This window comes from Rattus norvegicus, chromosome 8, assembly GCF_021556685.1.
Source record: "Rattus norvegicus strain SHRSP/BbbUtx chromosome 8, alternate assembly SHRSP_T2T, whole genome shotgun sequence".
Taxonomy (NCBI): domain Eukaryota; kingdom Metazoa; phylum Chordata; class Mammalia; order Rodentia; family Muridae; genus Rattus; species Rattus norvegicus.
The window spans coordinates 58,645,667-58,654,938 of NC_141541.1; positions in this window are offsets into that span (position 1 = coordinate 58,645,667).

Below are 9,272 nucleotides of genomic sequence, written 5' to 3' on the forward strand. Positions count from 1 at the left end.
CTTCAGGTCTGATTCAGTCTCTCTACTTGCCCTGAACTCTGGGGTCTGAATGCACGATGTGATTTCCAATTGGCCCCCAGATTGCTAGAGATTGAGTTACCTGAGAGATGAATGCTGGTCCACTGTCAGATCCAGGCAGGGCAGGCAAACCATACCTGGGTATGATGTCTTCCAGAAGCTTCTTTGCCACTACGCTGGCAGTCTCCTCCTCTGTAGGGTAGGCTTTTACCCACCCTGAAAAGGTATCTATAAAAACTAGCAATTACTTCCTGGTTTTATTTCTGTACAATTATTTCCCAATTAGCCCCTGACCATTGACCCCTGATTCTGGTTCTTGGAGCGGCTCCTTGATTGGGGCCTGAGGAGTTCATGGACAATGTGACATTACCTGACCAACCAAGGGTCCTCAGTCAAATGTTTTGTACCTTGTCCCTCACAGCAGTTCCTTCAGTTTTCGGTGACCAGGTGTGAAGCTTGATGAGTCTGAAGGATGAGTGGCTTAGCAACCTCCTTGGATAGGATGGTGCAGCCCTCCGAGGTCAGCAGCCATCTGAGTCTTCTGTGAACTCCTTGGCTTTGCACCTCATTGTCTTCAGCAGTACATTCATGGATGGCTGGGAGCTGGCGGGTGGCAAGACTACCAGGATGTTGGCAGTGGAAGCCTGGGCAGCCTCCTTTTAGCTTCATCAGCTAACCTGTTCCCTTGTGCTATCTCTGATGCCTGGAGCAATGAATTATGGCCACTTTGAGAGGAAGCCCTGGTGCCTCCATAAAGCAAGTATTCCTTCCTTATTTTTGATGGTTTTCCCTTCAGCGGTCAGTAATCCCATCTGCTTTCAGTAAACATTAGCTACAGCTCCTTTTGTCAGTTTTAAAGCCTGGGTTAGAGCCTTTAGTTCAGCTTGCTGGGCTGAAGTTCCTGGTGGCAAAGCAGTTGCCCATAACAGGGTCCACATCCATTCCTGCCGCCCCTTAATACCTGATTCCACTCTGGATGAAGCTGCACCTATCCGAGAAGTAGATACATTCCACATCTGGCCAGGGTACGTCAGTCAAGTCCGGCCTGATGTTCTAGATGTGCCCCAGAACTATGAAGCCATCATGCTGCCCGTCTGAGGACGGATCAGTTAGCAGGGTGGCTGGGTTTAGGGCAGATAACGGGTTATCTGTTATGTGAGGGGGATGCAAAAGTAGTACCTGAAAGTACCAATCTGGCCTTGGACAGCCCCTGGCTGGGTGAATTCTCGGGCGTCCCCTCAATAGAACAGGGGGTGGCGATAACAAGTCCCTGCCCTCTGGTTATTTTGTCAGCATCCTTGACTAGCAGAGCAACAGCAGCTGTGACCCAGAGGCAGGCGGGCCGTCCTTGGGCCACCGGGCCCAGCTTCTTAGATAAATAAGCCACAGGTCTTTTCCAACGTCCCAAAGTTTGGGTGGACAAACACGCATGCACACACACGCACACGCACACACGCAGACAACACGTACAAAATGAATAAATAAAGTATAACTCATAAGTCTGCAAGCCCCTAGAGCTCTGCAGTCTGGAGTGCCACAGTGAAGTATCTGCATCGAGGGGCAGAAGGCGACATCTGTCACTTAGGCTTTGCTTGTCACTTATCAGCGGCCGGTAGCCTCAGATTCTTGCATGGTTAAAGATTTACTATAGAAGACAGGATACCCATACCTTCCGGCCCAAGAGCAGTGAGGTCACCACCAGCATGGGCAGCACACAATGTACAGAGTCAACACATCGGCCCCGCCTGGCCCTTCCACCCTGATAGCACTGCACGCCCAAGCCTTCCAGTAAGAACCTGGAAAGGTGCCACCCCTCTCTCTCCTGGCACCTTGACATGGGAAGTTGAATGAACCCAGGCAAGGGATCAAACTTGCCCCTATGAAATGAGTACTATATGGCAAGCAACGTGTCATTTACTACACAGATGGCCACAAATCAAATTCTCAACTCAGTGTCCATGGGCAGGCTAAGCGCAGGGAGGTGTGCACAAGTTGCTTAAGGAAGCGAAAAGAGCCTGAAGAATACATGTAAGACAGAGTAGGGTTTCCTCGCTTTTCTAGGTAGTCATTAGGCCTTTTACTACTACTACTACTACTAGTAGTAGTATGTTCGTGTGTGTGCGTGCATACACCTGTGATTGTCATTGCATGTTCAGCATGATTCATGTGTGGAGGTGAGAGGACAACGTTTAAGAGTGTACTTTTTCTCCTTCCACCATGTAGATCCTGGAGGTTGAACTCAGATCATCAGACTTGGCAGCAAGTACGTTAGCTGCTGAGTCATCTCGCCTACCCAGTTCTGAACCTCTGATCCTGCTACCTCAGTGCCCCAAGCTCCAGCACTACAGACATGCTCCCACCATGCCCAGCCTGATGATGCGTTCGTTTATGTTTGCATAAAGATCATAACTTTATCTCACATGGGAAGTCATCATGGAAGTACACGAGAGGAAGACGGCAGTCTAAAAACAATAGTGGGATGAAGGAGACAAAGTTCTCCAGCGAAACAAAGAAATGAACCAGAAGTCAGGCAGGTTTCCTGAAAGACTCAGAGATATCTGTTCTTCTTTTTTCAAAGCTGTTGTTCATTTTGGATTAGAGCCTGTCAGTGTATAGGGAAAATACAATTAAAAACAAAATCTTGGGACTGCAGAGATGGCTTAACTTTTAAGAACACTGGCTGCTGTTTTGCAGGGCCTGGATTCAATTCCCAGCACCCACATAGCAGCTCCAGTTCCAGGGGATCTGACATCCTCTTCTAGTGTCCCTGAGCACTGCACACATGTGGTGCACAGACATACATCCAGCCAAAATGCCCATGCACATAAAATAAAAATAAAGGGAAAATTAAAGGCAAAAGTCTCTGGTCAAGTAAAGGCACTTGCCCTTAGCTTTGACAGGCTGAGCCCAATCCCCAGGAACCACACGAGGAAAAGAGAGAACCAAGCCCCACAGGTTGTCCTCTGACCACCATACAAACATGGGCCCTCCATTCATGCAAATAAAATTAAAATCATGAAACACATCTTAACCATAAACACATGCTTCTGAGATGAATCATTCACTCATCCTCAATTAAGAGGTCTTCATTACCATCCATGGCTGACTGAGTTTACTAAGTTGTTCTAGTTTCATTCAATCCCTCCCACAGAACAGCGCAGTGGGGTGGTCCTTGTTTACAATTCCAGACCTCAATCCATTAATGAGGGAAGTCAGGTCAGGCTCTCTCTCTCTCTCTCTCTCTCTCTCTCTCTCTCTCTCTCTCTCTCTCTCTCTCCTTCCCTCCCTCCCTCCCCTTCCCCCTCCCCCTCTCCTTCCCCCTTCTGTGTGTGTGTGTGTGTGTGTGTGTGTGTGTGTGTGTGTGTGCATTGAGGCAGGGCCTCCTATAACCCCAGGCTAATCTCAAACTCTACATAGCTGAAGATAACCTTGAGTCCCGGATTCTCTTGACTTTGCCTCTCAGATCCTACAGTTATAAGAATGAACTGCCATCCCCAGACTTACTTAAGATAGTATCTGCTGTAGGTGCTTTAATGCCTCAACTTAAGTCAAGCAGCAGCACAATCTTAAACTGCCTTTGCAGGCATTCAATTACACTTATAAATAATTAGTTTAGAACTTAGATTTTGTTTGTTTGTTTGTTTGTTTTTGAGACAGGGTTTCACTATGAAGCCTTGGCTAGCCTGGAACTTGTAATGTAGACCAGGCTAGCCTTGAACTCACAATGATCTTCCAACTTCTGCCTCCTGGATGCTGGAGTTGAAGTTGTGAACCACCATGCCTGGCTTATCAGAAAAAGCTTTGCATTTCTAGTGCTCAAATTCTGACCCTTGAACTTGAAGCCTATGTCCTTGTCAAATGTCTGATTTCTCCCTCTCAACTCATAGAACATCCCACTTGTCTGTACCACTAACCAAATAAGGATTCCTGAAGAAATAGGAGTATCCCCCAGCCCCATTTGAGAGTAAAGTTTAACCTTCCTTACAATAAAAAAAGGACTGATTGTTTCCCTTTTTCCATTTTTTTGTTTATGTGTGGTGTTCATATGTGTGTTTACATGTGTATAAGCACAGAAGTGTGTGGATGCATGTGCATATGTGTGCACATGTATGTGCAGGCCTGAAGCTAACATTAGGAACCATCCTCCAAAGCTCTTCCACTTTATTAATTGGGGCAGGCTCAATCAAACCCAGAGCTTGGCAGTATGGCTAGCCATACCAGCCAGCTTGCCCTGGGGAGCCCACTCTCCCTTCTAAAGCTGGAATTACAGGCAGGCCGCAGGGGTTCTGCAGATCCAAACTCCAGTCCTCACATTTACAAGACAAGTATTTTACCCAGTGAGTCATCTTCCCAGCTTCTGGTTTTTACCTTTTTTTTTTTTTTTTTTTTTTTTTTTTTTACCACCAACATCTCATTAAGAACCCAGGCTGACTTGGAACTTACTCATTCACTAATTCACTACCCAGGCCAGACAATCCTCCTGCCTCAGCCTGCAGGCACAGACATGTACGACCATATCCACCCAGCATAAGTTAAGCTTTAGAAATGGGCTGTGTGTCAGCCATTCTTGGTTGTCAACTTAGCTACATCTGGAAACAAACTACAATCCAGAAATGGAGGGTACACCTGTGAGAGATTTATTGCTCGATTTGAGTGGGTGAACCCACTTCTAGTCCAGACATTTGATCCAGATCTTGGGGCAGGAAGACAGGTGTCTTTAAATCAGATCTTGAGGTGGAAAGATACACCTTTAATCTGGGCCATACCTTCTGCTGGAAGCCGATGGAAGGGGAGGGAAGGACACTTTCCTCTTTGCCTGTTCGTCCATGCCTTGTTAGCAAATCCATTCCTTCACTGGCATTAGAGCCTACTTCTCTGGGATTCCAGAAACTGCTGAAGATCAGCAGAGACATGCAGCCTGTGGACTAAGCTATTTCTGAATTCTTAGACTTCCTGTTCATAGTCAGCCATTGTTTGATTAATCAGGCCACAGTCTATAAGTCACTCTAATAAATCCCATGCATATGTAGAGAGAGGGAGGATTCACTCACAAGTTCTGCTACTCTAGAGAACTCACTAACACAAACTCTGAGGCTTTAAGACAGATGACTGCCAACTAGCTCTACTGACAGCTCACTGGTAGTCACATCCACAGCTCTGTCCCTTTGTTTAAGAGCACAGAACTAATTCATTCCAAATGACCTCCAAATTAGAATTAGATTCATCTCCCCCCAAAGTTTTCCATGTTTTATAACTTTTCCTTTATAGTGGCCTTTAAAACATTCCTGGTCATTCATGTTGGTTCTCAGCACAAAGAGGAAGGCTCCAAGCAGAACGGAGCAGCTCCCGGCACCCTGAGCTGCTCATTGTCTGCAGCTGCCAGATTGAGCAACGAGTGTGGGGATCCCCGATGTCAGCGGAAATGGCCCCAAAAGAAGGCTGCGTTCACATTAGGTAGCTCCACTCTCCCTATGACTAATATTTTTTTTATTTCATAAGCTTCTTGGGCTCTGACTCACTTCTCTATTTAAGATGTTTATTTCTTGGAACACAATGTAACACTTGAGAATTCAATTTCACTTTGAATGATGCTAAAACTCCAGGACAGCCAGAGAAAAGCTTTCTCTGCCTCTGCTTCATCTTTTTGTTTTGTTTCTGTCGAGACAGGGTCTCACTATGCAGCTCAGGCTGGCCTCAGACTCACTCTTCTTGTGTCTGCCTCCCAGCTGCCGGCTGTATAGGCAGGTGCCACCACATCCTGCTAAGGCTGCCACTTCGGTGTTAGTTCCAAGTGTGGTGCATGCATGCATGTCTGTGCATTTGTGCTGTGTATGTGGGTGCCCATGCACTTGCACTCGAAAGCATGAATGCCTGTGGGTTGTATGTTCATTGTGTGTGTGTGTGTGTGTGTGTGTGTGTGTGTGTGTGTGTGTGTGTGTAACATATGGGAAGGAGCAAATTCCCATCTCACTTTCATGTCTCCTCTCTTTTGTTTTTTGCACTGTGATCCACTGGGTCTCCCTGGGTTTGCTCCCATGGGTTTGGAACAGGGCTATCCACTAGTGCACAGGTCACTCACCAACGGCATTGCCACAACAGTTTTATTGAGTAAGTTTATTAGATGAAACAAAAGGACCTAAATAGAAATCTATTGAATTCTTTGAGCTCCTAAGTGACTGGGGGAGGGGGAATTTAAGTGAATAAGCACAAAACTCTACAGTAAGAGCCCGTAGGGCAAGTGACCATGCAGGTCTATGTGGGAGTGACAGTCAGTCTGAGGGAGAGGGAGTCAGTACCAAGGACCACCAACAGAGTTGAGTAACAGCTCCTGTCAAACCATCAGTCACACCCATCTCTCCCTCTCTTGTTTGTTTGTTGTTTGTTTTCTGAAAGACAGGTTTTTCTGTGTAGTCCTGGCTGTTATGGAACTCACTCTGTAGACAAGGTTGGCAATGAACTCAGAGATCTGCTGGCCTCTGCTTTCTGGGTGCTGGGACTAAAGATGTGTGCCCAGCTCAGACCATCTCTTTAGAAGAATATTCAAACCAGAAATATAGTTGGAAAATGTTTTTAAAAATGTTATGTGTCTCTTGCTCTCTTGCTCTTGCCTTCCTGCCTGTTCCACTCTCTCCCCATTTCCTTCCCCCCTCTCTCCACATGCTCATGGCCAGCCTCTACTTCTCTCTCTCTCTCTCTCTCTCTCTCTCTTTCTCTCTCTCTCATTCTGTGTGTGTGTGTCTTTCTCTATCAACTCCCTTCCCCATGCCCTGAATAAACTGTGTTCTATACTAATATGTATGTATGTATGTATGTATGTATGTATGTATGTATGAATGTATGTTATGTGTGTGGATGTTTTGCCAGCATGTATGTCTGTGTACCATTTATGTGTAGTACCCAGAAAGGCCAAAAGAGTCTGATTTCCCCCTGGAATTGGAGATAGAGAGGGTTATAAGCTGCCATGTGTGTGGTTGGGATTGACTCCAGATTCTCTGTAAGACCAGCAAGTGCTCTTAACCACTGAGCCATCCCTCCAACCTATCCTGTCCCTTATTCACATCTGAAGACATGAACTAGATAACAAACAAAAAATAAAAGCTAAGCTAAAAGGTGAAGTAGCTGTGACACAAGGAGAGGAAGAAAAGCATACAGTGAAGTAAAACCCTGAATGTGAGAGCACATGGCTGCAATCTCTGTATGCAAGAGACTTAGGTGAATGGGTCAAAGGGGGTTTGAGGTGAACCTGGGCTACACAGTTGAGTTCATAGCCAGCTTGGACTATGTAGCAAGACCAGTTTCAAAACAGAAATTTCAAAAAGCAAAATTAGGAGCTAGAAATGTGGCTCAGTGGTGAGACCACTTGTTGGTACAGTAAGAGGACCTAAGTTCAAATCCCCAGCTTCCATATAGAAAGGGCAGGACATACCAGTAACCACAGCACTGAGTAAGGGATCCTATGAGCTCACTGGGCCTCAAGACCCAGCATCCTCCTCTGGTCTCCACGTGAGCACAAACATGTTTCTCCTCAAACACAGGCACACAGCTACAAGGTAAACTTGAATACGTTCCACAAATACAGAGGTTAAAGAGGAAGCTGAAAAGCCACGCTCATCACAAGACAAAGACACAGATCCAAGACCATTTATCACGCCAGTGCTTATGATAGAAAATAGATTCAAGCTAGAGATGTAAACAAAAGGATAGACCCATAGATGATGAGCCACACTAGGGGACTTCCTAAACTCGCCTTCTCTGGACAAGCAACTCTATTGCAGAAGATTGCACGGAAGCACTGTCAGAAGTCAGCAGATGTGGATGGGCCTGATGGTACAGTGATGTCATCTTAGACTCAGGCTCCTCTGTGAAAGTCCTCTTTAGCATCCTGATTTGCACTCACAGTGGAAATAGGGGAACAGAGTCCCCCTCTCAAGTTCTTTATCTTATAGATAAAACTATTTTGAAGCTGGACGCTCTGAGACTCAGGATAGAGATGTTGGAGGAAATAGAGGCGGAGGTAGACAAGCCATGCCTTTAGTAGAGTAAAAGTACAAGATATACTTAGTAGAGTATATCTATTCTGAAGAACACACCAGAAAGAGAACTGGTGCCCACAGCCTTTGCTCCTTGTAATTATTACCAAAGGGCACGAGATTGCCTTCTCCCCAGAGTGGCATGTGATTCTGGCATGAAAGCAACCTTCCCTCCTTTCAGGCCAACCGAGGAGGAAATCCATCCTAATATTACTTGGGAGGCTAGATGGCCCAGTGGTTAAGAGCACTTGCTCTTCTTCCAGAGGACCCAGGCTGGTTCCAGACTCACAAAAGTCTGTAACCCCAGTTTCAGAGGTTCTTGCGCCCTCTTCTGGTCTGCATGAGCACTGCACTTGTAGTGTTTGTGTGTGTGTGTGTGTGTGTGTGTGTGTGTGTACTTTTGCATGCACGTGCATGCATACACACACATGAGAACTGCATCAGACCCTCTGTATACATAATATGGCTGTTAGGTTGGTGTTTTCGTGAGACTCCTAACAGTAGGAACGGGTGTATCCCTGACACTTTTACCTGTCCTTGAAACTTTTCCTATTGGGATGCCTTGTCCCAAGCTCCAATAGGACTTTTGGCTTGTCTTATTGTATCCTGCCCTGTCTGGCTGACCTCTCTTGGAAGCCTACTCTTTTCTGAAGAGGAAATGGAAGGGAAGTTGGTCTGGATGAGAGGAGAGGTGGAGGAGAGTTAAGTAAAGTGAAGGAGGGGAAACTGGTTGGGATGTATTCTATGAGAGAAGAATCTATATTCAATTGTAGAAGCTTGAAAAAAAAAAGATCTGGCTTAGGGACAGGATGCTGACTCAGCAGTGCTTGATCCTGAGCCTGTTGACCTGAGTTGGGTCCTCAAAACTCACAGGGTGAAGAGAGTTGACTCCTGCAGGATGCGTTCCGATTTTCACAGGTGTGTGTCCCTCCTTGCCTCCGAACACATACAAGATAAATAAGTGCTTAAGAATTCTTTTTGGGCCCACAAGAGAGCGCCAGTCACTGTGGCTGGAACTCTGGATGTGCCTAAGGCATCGTCACCATTTATCATTCTCATGGTTAGCTCTGTGGTTAGGAAGCTCTCTAAAGCACTGCTGCCCTCGGTTCCCCTTGGAGCTTTGCACCGAGAAGGCACAGCTTTTCACGTTTACTGGTGCTTTTAGCCCTGTGGTCATTGTGAAGCCCCTACCGTTGGGTCACATTTAACCTTCCAATCGGTCAT